Consider the following 15,708-nt stretch of genomic DNA (forward strand, 5'->3'; position numbering starts at 1 on the left):
GAGCATTTTCTTGTTCAGCAGTGGGACGGTAGGGGAGGAGCAGCTGAATGGAGCAGAGAGAGGCCTGCGCACAGGTAACTGATGACAAAGGTGCAACTGATCTGTGCACCCAACGTGCTCCCTTTTCCATGAATGTGGGCCCATAAGCAGCTACACTGATTATAGCATCACCTCCTACCTTTTCAGCTACACAGTTGACCAGCTGTGCATCAGTCTAGAAAAGTCACCCTGAAAGCCAGCTCTAGTTTGGGGAGATGACACACTCTTGTTTTGTTCTAAGAGGTGATCTTCTGTGGTCCTTGCAATGGGGAGTACCTTACAGGCTGAGTGCAGCAGCCTGGCTGGGGAGGGAGGAATCTGTTTACAAGTCTGGGATGAGACAGGTGCTTCTAAATCAATCAAAATTTTTCATCTCCCAAAAGACACTAATGCTCAAGTAAACACAGCAGCCACTGAATTAGACTGGGCACATCACACAAATGAACTCTGATTATTGTATTGTTTGCTCGATTGCCTTGTGAAACTAAGTAAGTTACATTTCCTGATTCAGAAGTTGAGATGAAAATGTCCTTTGGGGAAACAAATGGGGAAATTTTGCTTAACAGATGTGTCGGCCCTTTGCAGGGCAGAGCTGATTCTGTAAGCTGTTCCAACAAGCACACATTCTGTAGCGTATCAAGCAGCACGTTGAACATGGCAACCAAAACAGGTTCTCCCAAGCTCCAAGGTATTTTGAGTCGAAAGATAGAGTTTTAAACTGTTTTCCGGATTTCTCTGAAGATCTTAGAGAAATCACAGATTATATGAAACAAAAGATTGTTATCTTATCCAAATACTAACTTTGCTCATCTGTCTGCATATTGGCAAATGTAAATGTTGGAAAATTCCATTCAGTCTATGAACCAAAGAAAAATTTTAAAATCTTACCAGCTAAATGTCCTGCACACCTTTTACATAACACTGCTAAAAAGAGATCTGATTTGCTTATCTATGATATTGAGATTTTCATAAAGAAATTATAGGTCACTTTTCCATCTCCTGAAAGCATGAAGAAGCATTTAATGAGATTTTTAATTTATAGAAGCAAAAGGAGATAGCCTCCTTAGACATATGCTTACAAGATGTCTTATAGAATAGACATTAAAACATTGGCTTAAAAAAAAAAAAAAACATTGGCTTGCTGTAAAATAGTCTTTTCCAAATGTGGGACCAGAAGGATGTCCTTCTCTACCTTAGTACATTGAGAGGGAGTTCTCTGGTGGCCTAGTGGTTAGGATTCCGGGCTTTCACTGCCACGGCCCAGGTTCAGTCCCTGGTCGGGGAACTGAGATCCCATAAACCGCTTGGCTTGGCCAAAAAAAAAAAAAAAAAACTACATTGAGGATGAGAGTGGAGAAAGGGGTTACTGTGAACTGGAAATCTATATGTCATTTCTCCAAAATTGTTTGATGATCTTTGAAGAGGCCACAGAAAATGATGAACTGAGGGCACCTGACTAGTTCCATTCAGGTGTAGGTTGGACAAAAACTCATCCAGTGAAAAAAATGACTCATTTCTTGGAAGTAATACTGCTTCAGAACTCAAAAAAATTATCATCAGTAAAGGACAGCCAAGTTGAAGAAGACTTTCTCGATTCCTTTACTGTCACTTATTTGAAATACAAGTTCAATTTCACAAGTTCAAATTGCCTCTGTGCTTTAAAACCATTTTTCCTGAGAAAAGAGGTTTAACTTGCAATGACATTTGATGTGCTTCGAGATGTTTTAAAATGATGGACATTTTAGACATGGAGAGCTTATAGGAGGAATTTATGGACACAAAGGACCTGATTGACAAACAGCTAGTCTCCCAAAACGAGCCTGTACATACAAAGAGGATGGGCATTTTTGGAGAGGTGGAGATTAATTCCTACAAGTCTAAAAATCTGCTGATGCTAATAAGTTAAATCCTAAGTATTCCAGTCTCAAACACTTTTCTTGAGAGGCTGTCTAGCACGATGTCATCATATCGAGCTGACACTAGGAACCAGTGTAGTGCGGGCTTGATAAAAGCAGAGCTGCAGGTCAAAGTGTACATTTGTCTCTATTCCGTTTTACCACTACATAAAGGAAAAGAAGGATGTCATAAAGGCTGCAGGCAATTCAGAGAGGTGTTACTGGAAAAGAAAGCTGAAAGAGTAAAAATATGCCACCATAGCGTGGGACAGAAGGAAATATGTCGTTACTTTTTATTAAATATGGGTAATATCTGTTTAACTGATACTATTATATTTATATACTCCTTTTTAGAAGTGTTACATGTATGTATCTTAAGAATATACAATAATTAGTCTATAAAAATTTTAAAAATAAATTTATTTATTTATTTTTGCTGCATTGGGTCTTAGTGGCTGCGTGCTGGGTACTCTCTAGTTGCGGAGCACGGGCTTCTCATTGTGGTGGCTTCTCTTGTTGTGGAGCATGGGCACTAGGGGTGCGGGCTTCAGCAGTTGTGGCTCGCGGGCTCTAGAGTGCAGGCGCAGGAGTTGTGGCGCACAGGCTCAGTTGCTCCGCGGCATATGGGATCTTCCTGGACCAGGGCTCGAACCCGTATCCCCTGCATTGGCAGATGGATTCTTAACCACTGCACCAACAGGGAAGTCACTAGTCTATAAAATTTAAATATATAATAGAGTTTAAAAGTTAAAATAAATTGCTGTATCAGAGGATAGAAAGAGTATGAAAATATTATTTTTTTCTCATACATATGTCAATTAGTTCTATTATTACCACTAACTGCTATTATTAATTGTTTTGTTTAAATAATAGCATTTATGTAGCAGAAAGTAAACAATACAGAATGATACATAATTTCAAAAAAGCACCTATTTTTATATTTGTATAGTAAAATTTAAAAAGTAATAGCTCATCTGTGTCTAATTATTTATTACATATTATATTATTATGATTTTTTTTTCTTTTTTTGGTCTGGCATGGCATAGCTGTCTTGGATTGTCTTTCTAAAAAGTTGCGGGGCTTCCCTGGTGGCGCAGTGGTTGGGAGTCCGCCTGTCGATGCAGGGGGCGCAGGTTCGTGCTCCGGTCCGGGAAGATCCCACATGCCGCGGAGCGGCTGGGCCCGTGAGCCATGGCCACTGAGCCTGCGCGTCCGGAGCCTGTGCTCCGCAATGGGAGAGGTCACAACAGTGAGAGGCCCGCGTACTGCAAATAAATAAATAAATAAAAATCAAAAGTTGGTCAACCTGTTTGTCATTCAGCATAATCCTTCTGAGATTCATCCATGTTGTGTGTATCAGTTGTTCGATCCTTTTTATTGCTTGGAAGTACTCCATATTATGGATATACCCCTGATGTTTCTTTTAATTCATTCACTGGCTGATGGACATTCGTGTTGTTTCAGTTTGGGGTGATTATGAATGATGCTACTTTAAACATATGTATGCATGTTTTTGTATGAACATATATTTTTATTTTTCTTGAGTAACCCTAAGAGTAGAATTGATAGATTATACAGTAAATATAAACTCCCATATTGTTTTCCAAAGTGGCTGTACCATTTTGCATTCCCCCAGAAATGTATGAGTTGCTCTGCATCCCAGCTAGCACCTGATAATTTTAGAGTTTTAAAACATTTTCCTTTTTCAGTCATTTTAATAGATGAATAGTGCTACTTCATTACTTTAACGTTTTACAGCAGTCATTTTGATGGACATTCACAACTGCCTCGAATGGAACTGAGACAAAAAGAAAACATAAAGAAAAGTCCCCCAGTGAAATTGGAGAATGGGACAGGTGTGGAAAGGGCCCTGGGGAATGTACGTGACTTGGAGCATATTTTGGGTAAAGAGTCAGCTTGTGGTTGGGGAAGAACAGGAAGGCGGATCAGCCAGACCCTCCCTTCCCCCAGAAGCTCACACCCGCAGGCCCGAAAATTCTCAGAGAAAAGAAGGAATGGGGGAGGGGAGAGGAGAACTCTTGTTCAGAAAGTTCGCTCTCAGAGGCATCCATAAGCTCCATCTAGGAATAAATCTACCTAAGGAGACAAAAGACTTGTATGCAGAAAACTATAAGACACTGATGAAAGAAATTAAAGATGATACAAATAGGTGGAGAAATATACCATGTTCTTGGATTGGAAGAATCAACATACTAAAAATGACTGTATTACCCAAAGCAATATACAGATTCAATGCAATCCCTATCAAATTACCACTGGCATTTTTTACAGAACTAGAAAAAAGAATTTCACAATTTGTATGGAAACACAAAAGACCCCGAATAGCCAAAGCAATCTTGAGAACGAAAAATGGAGCTGGAGGAATCAGGCTCCCTGACTTCAGACTATACTACAAGGCCACAGTAATCAAGACAGTATGGTACTGGCACAAAAACAGAAATATAGATCAATGGAACAGGATAGAAAGCCCAGAGATAAGCCCACACACATATGGTCACCTTATCTTTGATAAAGGAGGCAAGAATATACATTGGAGAAAAGACAGCCTCTTCAATAAGTGGTGCTGGGAAAACTGGACAGCTACCTGTAGAAGTATGAAATTAGAACACTCCCTAACACCATACACAAAAATAAACTCAAAATGGGTTAAAGACCTAAATGTAAGGCCAGACACTATCAAACTCTTAGTGGAAAACATAGGCAGAACACTCTATGACATCAATCACAGCAAGATCCTTTTTGACCCATCTCCTAGAGAAATGGAAATAAAAACAAAAATAAACAAATGGGATCTAATGAAACTTAAAAGCTTTTGCACAGCAAAGGATACCATAAACAAGACCAAAAGACAACCCTCAGAATGGGAGAAAATATTTGCAAATGAAGCAACTGACAAAGGATTAATATCCAAAATTTATAAGCAACCCATGCAGCTCAATAACAAAAAAAACAAACAGCCCAATCCAAAAATGGGCAGAAGAACTAAATAGACATTTCTCCAAAGAAGATATACAGATAGCCAACAAACACATGAAAGAATGCTCAACATCATTAATCATTAGAGAAATGCAAATCAAAACTACAATGAGATATCATCTCACACTGGCCAGATTGGCCATCATCAAAAACTCCAGAAACAATAAATGCTGGAGAGGGTGTGGAGAAAAGGGAACACTCTTGCACTGCTGGTGGGAATGTAAAATGATACAGCCACTATGGAGAACAGTATGGAGGTTCCTTAAAAAACTACAAATAGAACTACCATATGACCCAACAATCCCACTACTGGGCATATACCCTGAGAAAACCATAATTCAAAAAGAGTCATGTACCAAAATGTTTATTGCAGCTCTATTTACAATAGCCAGGACATGGAAGCAACCTAAGTGTCCATCAACAGATGAATGGATAAGGAAGATGTGGCACATATATACAATGGAATATTACTCAGCCATACAAAGAAATGAAACTGAGTTATTTGTAATGAGATGGATAGACCTGGAATCTGTCATACAGAGTGAAGTAAGTCAGAAGGATAAAAACAAATACCGTATGCTAACACATATATATGGAATCTAAAAAAAAAAAAAATGTCATGAAGAGATTAGTGGTAGGATGGGAATAAAACACAGACCTACTAGAGCATGGACTTGAGGATATGGGGAGGGGGAAGGGTAAGCTGTGACGATGTGAGAGAGTGGCAGGGACATATACACACTACCAAATGTAAATTAGATAGCTAGTGGGAAGCTACAGCATAGCACAGGGAGTTCACCTCTGTACTTAGTGACCACCTAGAGGGGTGGGATAGGGAGGGTGAGAGGGAGGTTGACAAAAGAGGGAAGAGTTATGGGAACATATGTATATGTATAACTGATTCACTTTGTTGTAAAAGAGAAACTAACACACTATTGTAAAACAGTTATACTCAAATAAAGATGTTTAAAAAAAAAAAAAAAAAGGCAGCCTGCTGTCAATCTTGTCCCCTGCTCTCTATCCCCAGAAGCTGGCTCGTTGCTTATCACAGGAGCCCAAGAGATACAGTGGAATGAATGAATGAGGGTCTCTGGACTGCTTAAGTTGCTCCCTCTCACCATCCCTTTGTGAACCTTGTGCAGAAGCAGTGACTGCCCTCTCTGCCAGCCCAGGGAAAGCCCCTCTGCTCACCCCAGGTCCAACTTGTGGCCCATGTGGTCTTTTCCTCACCACCTCTCACCCCTGCCCACTCCACTGCTCCCCCCTCCCTACTGCTTTTTCTCTGGGCGATTGACACAGCCTTCGAACAACTCTCCCTGTACCCCCCTCTCCCTTTTCTCCCCCTTTCTAATCTATCTTATCTGCACCAGATGCTGAATTCATAAATCCCAGCTCTTATCCTGTAGCGCTCACATCCAAGCTTCTGCACGGGCTCCTAGGTATCCACAAGAGAAAAGCCAACGGGCAGGCTGGGTCTGGCTCCCTTCCTCCCACTGGCCCTCTGGGGGCTTGGCATTTTGGTCAAATTCCACCTTCATGTCTTTTATCCTCCCCTTTCCTGCTGAAGCCACAACCAATCCAGCCTGTTGGGCCCCTTGAGAACCAGACAGAGGTGGGTTTGAACTCTGGTCCCCTTATTTCCTAAGCAAGGGGACATTGACAAATTCCTTAACCTCAGCCTCAGTGGTCCCTTCTCTAGAATGGGCAATAAAAATACCTACCTTTTGTGTGGTTGCAAGAAGATGGTTTGTATAAAGGGTCTGGCACATGGTAGATATGATTTTTGGTAATAATCAAAAATCATTGGTAATTCCTGCCTCAAGTAGAAAAAAAAAAAAGGTTAAAAACAGGGGTATAATTAATTAATTTTTTTTCAAACCCATTTCCAGCCCCAAACTGGAGGATTCTTCTCTAGAATCATCAAAGGAACGGCCTGGAAAAGATAGGGTTTCAAGTGTAGGTGTTGCTGCCTTTGAGTACAATGTCCCCACCCTGGCATTTGGGGTAACCCCCAGCCTAATGGCTCACACACCCTAAAGAGGAGCTGGTGAATTGAGGTGCCCCCCATCTTCCCTCTGCCCCCTTCCCACCCCCAACCAGCCTTCCTGCTTGGGAGAGAGGTCTCATGGGTTAAAAGACCAAAGTGCCCAATGGGAAGTGGTAGGGAGAAGTGCCAGTGAAGATCTCTCATTTTCCCAGGTGGACAGTTGGATTTCTCTCATGTGAGACCCTCATGAAGGGGGAAGACAAAGATAAACCAAGAGACCAGGCATTTCCTGAGGGCAGTCACTGAGCTGGGACTGGGCAAAGGGCTCCAGAAAACACTAATGATGGTTGGAGTTCTTCCAAGAAGGGGACCCTCAAAATTCTCCAAAGCAATGGGCCTCCTTGGAATAGAAAGTTCCCTAGCATTGATGGTATTCCAGAGGGAACGTTATGTTGGAGCATCGGGGTGGAGCATGAAGCTTCAAATGGGCTGTTTGATGAGATGCCCTCTCAAGCCCGGCCTCATTCTGGGATCTATAACTGACAAGGCTTCAGGGTTTCAAAGGGCTTCCAGCTGCTTGAAAAGCAAAAATAAAAAGAAGAAGCTCGTATGTCAATAAAGCGAGTCATTGAGGAAAGTAGGGGCTTTTAATATGAGGCAATGTCAGCACAAGGAGATGTATACAAAGCTCGGTCATGTTTAGAATTTGGTGGAGGCACATTATTCTTTTGACAATAAGAATAAAGAAAGCAATTAGAAACTCCAGGAAAATCAAAAGCTATACAAAACAGCCATCACCCAAATATAAAGCAAATGAAAATATGGCAAGTCTTTGAGTAGCTGATGGAGCCTAAGGAAATTGAATACATGTGACCTTGATGCATTCTTAGCCATCCTTTGAGTGGCCTGGGCATCACGACACTGGATCGGAAGGGAAGGAAATATAATCCTTGGGCACATATTCCTTCGCTCAGCAGTGGACTATACTCATAGTAATATTGGTTTATTGATTTTTTTAACTTTTAAAGCCAATCTAAGGACAAAATGCAACTGTCATAATTATGACTTCAAAACAGCATTTAAATATTATCATCTTTTAAAATGTAAGATATTACAGACAGGTTGAGAGGTAGATGAATGGGGGGAGGGGAAGAGGAGAGACAGGAGTGGTAAATTTCTCATTTTATATAGTGGGAAGGCAGTAGATGGTGTCTCCACTCTATGGAGTAGGAAGGAAGATGTAGTGTTTAGAGTGCAAATGTAACCAACAAAAGAACCAAAACTATTTTAACTAGCAAAACTCAGGAGGAATGGGGGAGAGAAGAATGGGAGCATATAAGTGAGCTAAAACGTGATTTTCCATAGAACAGTGTTATCGTTTCCTAAGGCTGTCACAACAAAGTACCAAAACCCAGGTGGCTTAAACAACAGAAGTTTACTGTCTCACAGTGCTGGAGGCTGGAAGTCTGAGATCAAGGTGTCAGCAGGGCTGGTTCCTCTGAGACTGTGAGGGAACACCCTCTCTATGGCTCCTAGCTTCTGAGGTTTGCTGGTAACCTCTGAGGTTTCTTGGCTTGTAGATGCATCACTCTAATATTTGCTTTCACCTTCACAAGGCATCCTTCCTTGTGTCTTTACATGGTGTTCCCTCTGTGTCCCTTTTTTTTAATAAGGATGCCAATTTTATTGGATTAGGGTCCACCTTAATGCCTTCATTTTAAATTGATTATCTCTTTAAAGACCCTATTTCCAAACGTCACATTCTAAGATACTGGGGGACTTCAACATATCTTTCTGGAGGGAATACAATTCAATGCATAGCAAAGAGTCATAGATATTGTCTAAAAGTTTCTGTATCAAGACAAGGTATTCTATGCATATAATTTAGATTTATGCAGGTCAATATCACTTCATTCCAGGCAATGGGGGCACCAGCCCTGAGCCTTATGCTTTAGAGGGCTCGGCCCTGACTCTAGCCTACAGTGCCAGGCTTAGAAGAATTTCAGATAACAAATAGGGTCTTTTTTTTTTTTTTTTCAGTATAAGTATGTCCCATGTAATATTGGAGCCACACTTATACTAAAAAATTATTGTTGTCTAACTGGGTGACCTGTATTTTATCTGGCATTCCTACCTGAGACATGCCTTTCAAGGGGACTTTTCCACTTAGATCCTACACCCCAACTTCTGGAGCTGGGGCCATGGAATTCTCTGCCCAAATGAAATGGCCTGAGCCTGCTTCCAGGGCCTCTGTAAATCTTTTCACCCTGACCACTCCTCCCCAGGCAGAACTACACCAAGTTGTGTGTACCCTTAGGCCTGAGTCAGTTCGAGGGAGGTAGGAAATATGGACAGAGCTTGGGTGTGAGGGCTGCGGGTGTTCATTGCCCTATGCCTAGGGCCCCTCGTGATACAGGATGGAGCCTGGGACGGGAAGAGAAATAGGACAGCTGTAGGTGGGGAGTCCTCTGCCTGCCTGTCTAGTTCTAGGCTGGGACTCCAAGAGTACAAGAATTCTAAAGCTGAACTTGGCCTTCAAGTGGTTATGAAGGTACATTTGTCAAGGTAGGAGAATCAAACATATTATGTAGTTTGCAGGATTTACAACTTTTAAATATTTAGACATATGTGCACCCCCAAATGTACCCTTGCCCCAGGTCCTGCAAACGTTCTGGGCAGGCCTGATATGTGTAACCACAGCAGAACTAAAAACAGACACCATCCCAAGTTGTTGCCTCTGGGGAATGCATGGGAGAGGGAAGGGTGGGAGGCAGAGGACTGCAGTATTTTGTATTAAGCCTCTCTGTCCATTTGATTTTCTGTTGTGTGATTTATATTCTTTACTTTGTTCTGAAAAGTATTCAAGTTCCCAGTTCCTCCCTTAAGTCTTCCTGATCCCCAGCTCACACACCCTTCTCTTAACCCCTATACCCCATGCTGTGCAGCATTCTGTCCTACCTGGCCCTCTCCCAGAGGTCTTTGCAGCCAATGCCACCTCCCCAGGCCGACCGGCCTCCTGTCTCCTTGTCTTCCCCTGAGAGGTGGCCTTGGGCGGAGGTCAGCATGGCCCTGTGACCCTGCCTCCCCATGGTCAGCAGCCTTGGCCGGAGCTCGTCTCCTCCCTCCACCTCCAGCTGATGCTCCCCACTTGTACACCCTAAGAAGCCCCTCAGGGTTGGGAGAAGCCTGCAGCCCTGACTGCAACCTCTTTCTGCAGGTTGGTGTGGAGCAGCATAACGTGGAAACCTCGCTGCAGCCTGGCCTGTTGATGAGAAGCGGGTGTCCTGAGGGCTTTCTGCTGTCCGTGAGGTGCTCCACGCTCCTCCTGGCTGGCCCCTCCTTTCCCACCCCTGTTCTCTCATGTCTCCTCCCTGCCTGCTCCCCTCTCTCTTTTTCTCTCTCTGCTCTTGTCTCCCTATTTCTCCTTTTGTCTCTTTGCATTGCTCTGTAGTCTTCTGCCCCCTGCCTCTATTGCACTTTCCAACGCACGGGGACCATCGCTACTATTTCAGACCCCAGACCTTGCTTCATACCTGGCGTTAAAATACCTCCACCCCACCCTCTAAATCTACACCCGCATCTCTAATCCTGGCCTTTCAAGCTGACCCCTAACAAGTGGCCTTTGCCTGTTCCAGTGCACCATAGCTACTAAGGGACTGGGATCCTGACCTTATATCACTGGTCCCAGTCTAGAAACTTAATTCAGAGACTCACTCATTCACAGCACTCCCCAGTCCCACCCCTAGCCTTTGAGAAGGCCTGGGGCTGAAAACTGGAGATCTGCTATGTGCCCTGGGTGTGTGGCCAAGGTCTGAATTTCTGGAAATTGTGGGATTGGCTGGCAGAAGAACAAAAATAATTCCAATGAAATATGCCTCAGTTAGTGCCACTGCTGAAAATGGCCCCTGCGAACAAAGGGAAAGGTCAGGAGGGGGCAGTGAGGATGGTACTAGGAGGCAGGAACCAGAAATGCCAGCTAGAGAGTGTCCAGTGACAGAAAGGGCAGTGCCACACAGAAGGGAGGGGCTGGGGAGGCCCTGGGTAGGTGGAGGAGGGCCGGGGAGCAGAGGCTTCCTGCTAGCAGACTGGAGGTCTTTCTTCATTCATTCATTAATTCAACACTATTTACTGAGCACCTACTAAGTGGATGACCCTTTGGCAGGCACTGGGGGTATCGCAGTGAACAGAACAAAGTGCCCACCCACGTGGAGCTCATATTCAGACTGGGGAGATGGACAAGAATTACACTCACAGATACGTCAGAAGTAAGTGTTAGGAAGAGGGACAGGGAATTCCCCGCTGGTCCAGTGGTTAGGACTCGGCGATTTCAGTGTCATGGCCTGGGTTCAATCCCTGGTCGGGGAGCTAAGATCCTGCCAGCCGAGCAGCATGGCAAAAAAAAAAAAAAAAAAAAAGGAAGAGGGACAAATAAAGCAGGGTGAGGGGACAGAGTGACAAAGGCTGATTATGTAAGGTGGTTGGGGAAGGCCTATCTGGGGAGCTGGCATTTGAAAATCTCCATAGACTAGAGGGAGTGAGCCCTACAGAGACCAGTTTGAGAAAAGAGTAAAAGCAGTACCCCCAGCGTGGGAGTAGGTGATGTGTGAGGCTGGACACAGTCGGTGGTGGGGGAGATGGGGCCAGACAAGTAGCCAGGGGCAGATCAGAGAGGCACCTCCTGGTTTCCAAGGTCTGAAGAACTGAGACTGGAGAAGAGCCCAGAGGCCCTCACACCTGAGGGAAAGGGAGGGGTGTGTGGAGAGGAAGGTGGAGGGTGGGAAAGGAAATGGGAGTGAGGGCATTGTGGTAGGGTCAGCCAGGGGCCAGGCCGGCTCTGCCCGGGCTGGGGCCTCTGGGCTGAGGCTGATGCAGGGGAGGAGATGGGGCCTGGCCTGCCAGCCCTACCCACAGCCTCGGGAGCCCACACAACATGCTGACGCTTGAGCCATCCCCACATACCCGCAGTGTACGTGCACCAACAAGCACATATGGAAAATCAGCACGGGCTCACGTGCGTGCAAACAAATGATTGTGCGTGAACTCACGAGTGCACGCAGACTCCTCATGTGAAGGTAGGCATTAGAAATTCTAGAACATCAGGGCTGAAGGACATCAGACCATCTCATCTGACTCCCACATAGGACAGAGAAACTGTATTCTCAATGGCCCAGGCCAGACTCTTCCTCCTGGGAGACCCACAGGCGTAACCAAGTCCCACCAGGAGCCGCTGAGCTTCCTCCCAATTATTCCAGCAAGCTGTGTGGAGGGAAAGTGGGGTTGGGATCAAGACCAACCTGCCCTCTCCGCATGATGGCAACAGCCCCCAACCACGGCTGGCCACACATCTGAGCACCAACGGTCTCCTTCTTCTCAGAGCAAATTTCAGGGCCCAGCGGACCCTCTTTCTCCATCTCCTTTTCTGTGTCGTCCTTTCTCTACCTTCAGGTCTAACCCTGGCTGTCGGTGATTGCTTTCTTTCTCTCTTCCCCCATCTCTGTCTTCCTTTGCTCAGTCTCTCAGTTTCTCTCCGGTTCCCTCTGTGCTGGGCTCTGTCCCTCTCACTCTATTTTCTCTCTCTCTCCAGGATCTTTTTTTGCCTTCCAGGAAAAGCTGACGTGGCCCCCTGGTCAGCTGGAATGAGGCCTCTTTGGGGTGGTGGAGTCAGGCTGGCTGAGCCTCTGCAGCAGGAAAGGGATTGGCCGCCCTGGTGGGAGGGGAAGGCAGGAGAAATGGGAGGAGAAAGGGCTGGGCTTCTGCGGAGGGCTGGGGAAGGGGGAGCAGGAAGAAAAACTCTGTGGGAAGAAGTGAGCACCACCTCCCCTGCTAGGGTGATCACCTGTCCCAGTTGGCCTGGGACTGTCTGGATTTTAACACTGAAAGCGCCGCATCCTGGGACTGTTGGTCACTCTACCCTGAAGCCCACAGGAGCCAGGATGGGGCTGGCAGGATGGGCTCCCAGACCTGACTCCTTTCCTCCCGCTCCCCACCTCCTAATTCTCCCTTCCTCCAGTGCAGGGCTGCTGAGGATCCAGGGATGGTGGAGGGGTTTTAGGGTCTGAGAGAAGCTCTCTAGCCCTAGGCCTTTAGGCCTCCATCTGTGATCTGGGGACAGTCAAGGTATCCACATACTCACCGAGGACCCCCATCTCCAGGTCCACAGGGAGCTCCCAGCTGGGAAGAGGAAGGGGAGCCGACCTCCGGTTTGTGTCCTTGCCTGCTCGCATTATCTCCTGTGGGATGGGCTTTTCAGGAAGAACTTTCAGTCGATGAGGGGATGACGGTGCAGGGAGAGCGGGGGTGCTGCCTAAGAGTTGATAAGCCCAGTCCTTGGAGTTGTACCACCGCTTCTCAGGCTCGGCAGGTAGTGGCCCTGCATGGCCCACTGTGAAGCATCTTGGAGGACACCATGCTTCTTGGTAGAGGCCCACTGGAGCCTGACTGCCCTTGTCCTATTGTGCTTCTTGGTAGAGGTGGGGCACACTGCACCCTCAGGAGGTGACGGGATCTGGGCAGATGGGAGAGAGCTGTCAGTGACCAATGTGTACAGACTCAGTTCTGCCTGGGTGGGCAGGCCCCTCTTGCTTCTCCTGCCATAGCACTACCCCGTTCCCCCCTGCCTCCACCCCCGCTGTTCTGCATGGGATTCCAAGGGCAGCCTAGTGTTGGGCTGCCATCAAGGTCTTTGATGATGGGGAATGGGGGTGAAAGGACCCCCAAGAAGTCTGGTAACGTGCTCACTCACCCAACAGAGTGTGGGTCTCCCACACTGTATGAAATATTCTTAAAATATCCTGTTCTGAGGAACCCGGTCTGGGCCCAGGGTCCTTATCTGTAAAATGAGGGGGTAGAGAAGGTGACCTCCAAAGTGCTTTCATTTCTGGCAGCTGATGCCCACCCAACTCACCCATTCACTGAGTCAAGGGGTATTTACTGAGCATCCTCTCTGTACCAGGGATTAACAACAACTGGGAAGACAAGATGTCTGCCTTGAACAGGCTTCCTCTCTAGTAGAGGGGCCTCCCATTAAACACATGAGAATAAATTTATGTCAAGTGAATTAACTGAGAAAATCTCTAATAGGAAAGACAGTTCCAAATAAGTAAGCTAACAGAAAAAAAAATGCAACTTGAAGAATCCAACAATGCAGATAGAAGGAAGCTTTAAAAAAAAAAGCTATTATTAACATCAGAGAAATACAATATATACACATGAAACAAGAACTGGATGCACATCAGAAAATCTACAAACAATAAATGCTGGAGAGGGTGTGGAGAAAAGGGAACCCTCTCGCACTGTTGGTGGGAATGTAAATTGATACAGCCACTATGGAGAACAGTATGGAGGTTCCTTAAAAAACTTCAGATAGAATTACCATAGGACCCAGCAATCCCATTACTGGACATATACCCAGAGAAAACCATAATTCAAAAAGACACATGCACCCCAGTGTTCATTGCAGCACTATTTACAATAGCCAGGTCATGGAAGCAACCTAAATGCCCATCAACAGGGGAATGGATAAAGAAGATGTGGTGCATATATATAATGGAATATTACTCAGCCATAAAAAGGAACAAAATTGGGTCATTTGTAGAGACGTGGATGGAGTGAGAGACCATCATACAGAGTTAAATAAGTCAAAAAGAGAAAAATAAATATCGTACACTAATGCATATATGTGGAATCTAGAAAAATGGTACAGATGAACCGATTTGCAGGGCAGAAATAGAGGCATGGATGTAGAGAGCAAACATAGGGACACCAAGGGGAGAAAGCGAGGGGGTGGTGGTGTGATGAATTGGGAGATTGGGATTAACATATATACACTAATATGTGTAAAATGGGTAACTAATAAGAACCTGCTGTATAAAATATAAAATTCTTTTAAAAAGAACTGTACTCAAGTATCCTCCCCCTGGAGGATGCTAGTGTTGGGACAGCAGAGCCCAGGGAGCGACGCTGTGTCCCCAGACAGGCAGCACCTAAGGTGGTGTTTCAGGCACTTGGGAGGCCCCAGAGAGACTATTCCAAAAGGAGCGATGTTCTTTGACCTCACCTGGCTGCCGGGTGGATAGTCCTGGGTGATGGAACCATCTCCGTGAGCCTGAGTGTCTCAGAATCCCAGTCTGGAAACTGAAGCCCAGCTGGTTCCTGTCCGGAGCTTTCTTTTACCCGCTTGGAGCCCAGTCACACCCCTGCATCCCACCCACCCCTTCCAGCCCAGTGGGGAGCCAGGGCTGGAGCCTTGGAGCCTTGGAGCCTGGGGACCTCCAGGGACTACATGTGTTTAGGGCAGCCCAACCTCAGAGCCAGCAGGCAGGCCTGACACGGGCGGGCCAGGATGATGTGTTTTCTTACAAAAACAGCTCTAACGTTTTGGCTTCTTACTGAGGCTTTGGAGCATCGTGGGTGTTTTATACACTTTGGCCTCAGCTTTTCACTGGAACACACCCACCACCCACACAGTCACAGATATGCACACTCACTTCTACACATAAACATGCACACACACACACACGCCCAAATATACAAACAGATACACATACACCCACACAAACACAGAGACACACAAAGACTCAGCCTCACACCTACACAAATACACACACCCAAACATTTCCAACACACAAATTCACCCATGCATGGTCTCACACCCACATCCACACAAACACACATACAAACTCATCTGCACATAGAGATGTCACACCCACACTCAGAAATGCACACTCAAGTGTACACACAATCCCTCACACGATCTCAGCTTGGAGAATGCCCCCCACCCCCACGCATTTT

Source organism: Kogia breviceps, chromosome 3, assembly GCF_026419965.1.
Source record: "Kogia breviceps isolate mKogBre1 chromosome 3, mKogBre1 haplotype 1, whole genome shotgun sequence".
In the NCBI taxonomy this organism is placed as follows: Eukaryota; Metazoa; Chordata; class Mammalia; order Artiodactyla; family Physeteridae; genus Kogia; species Kogia breviceps.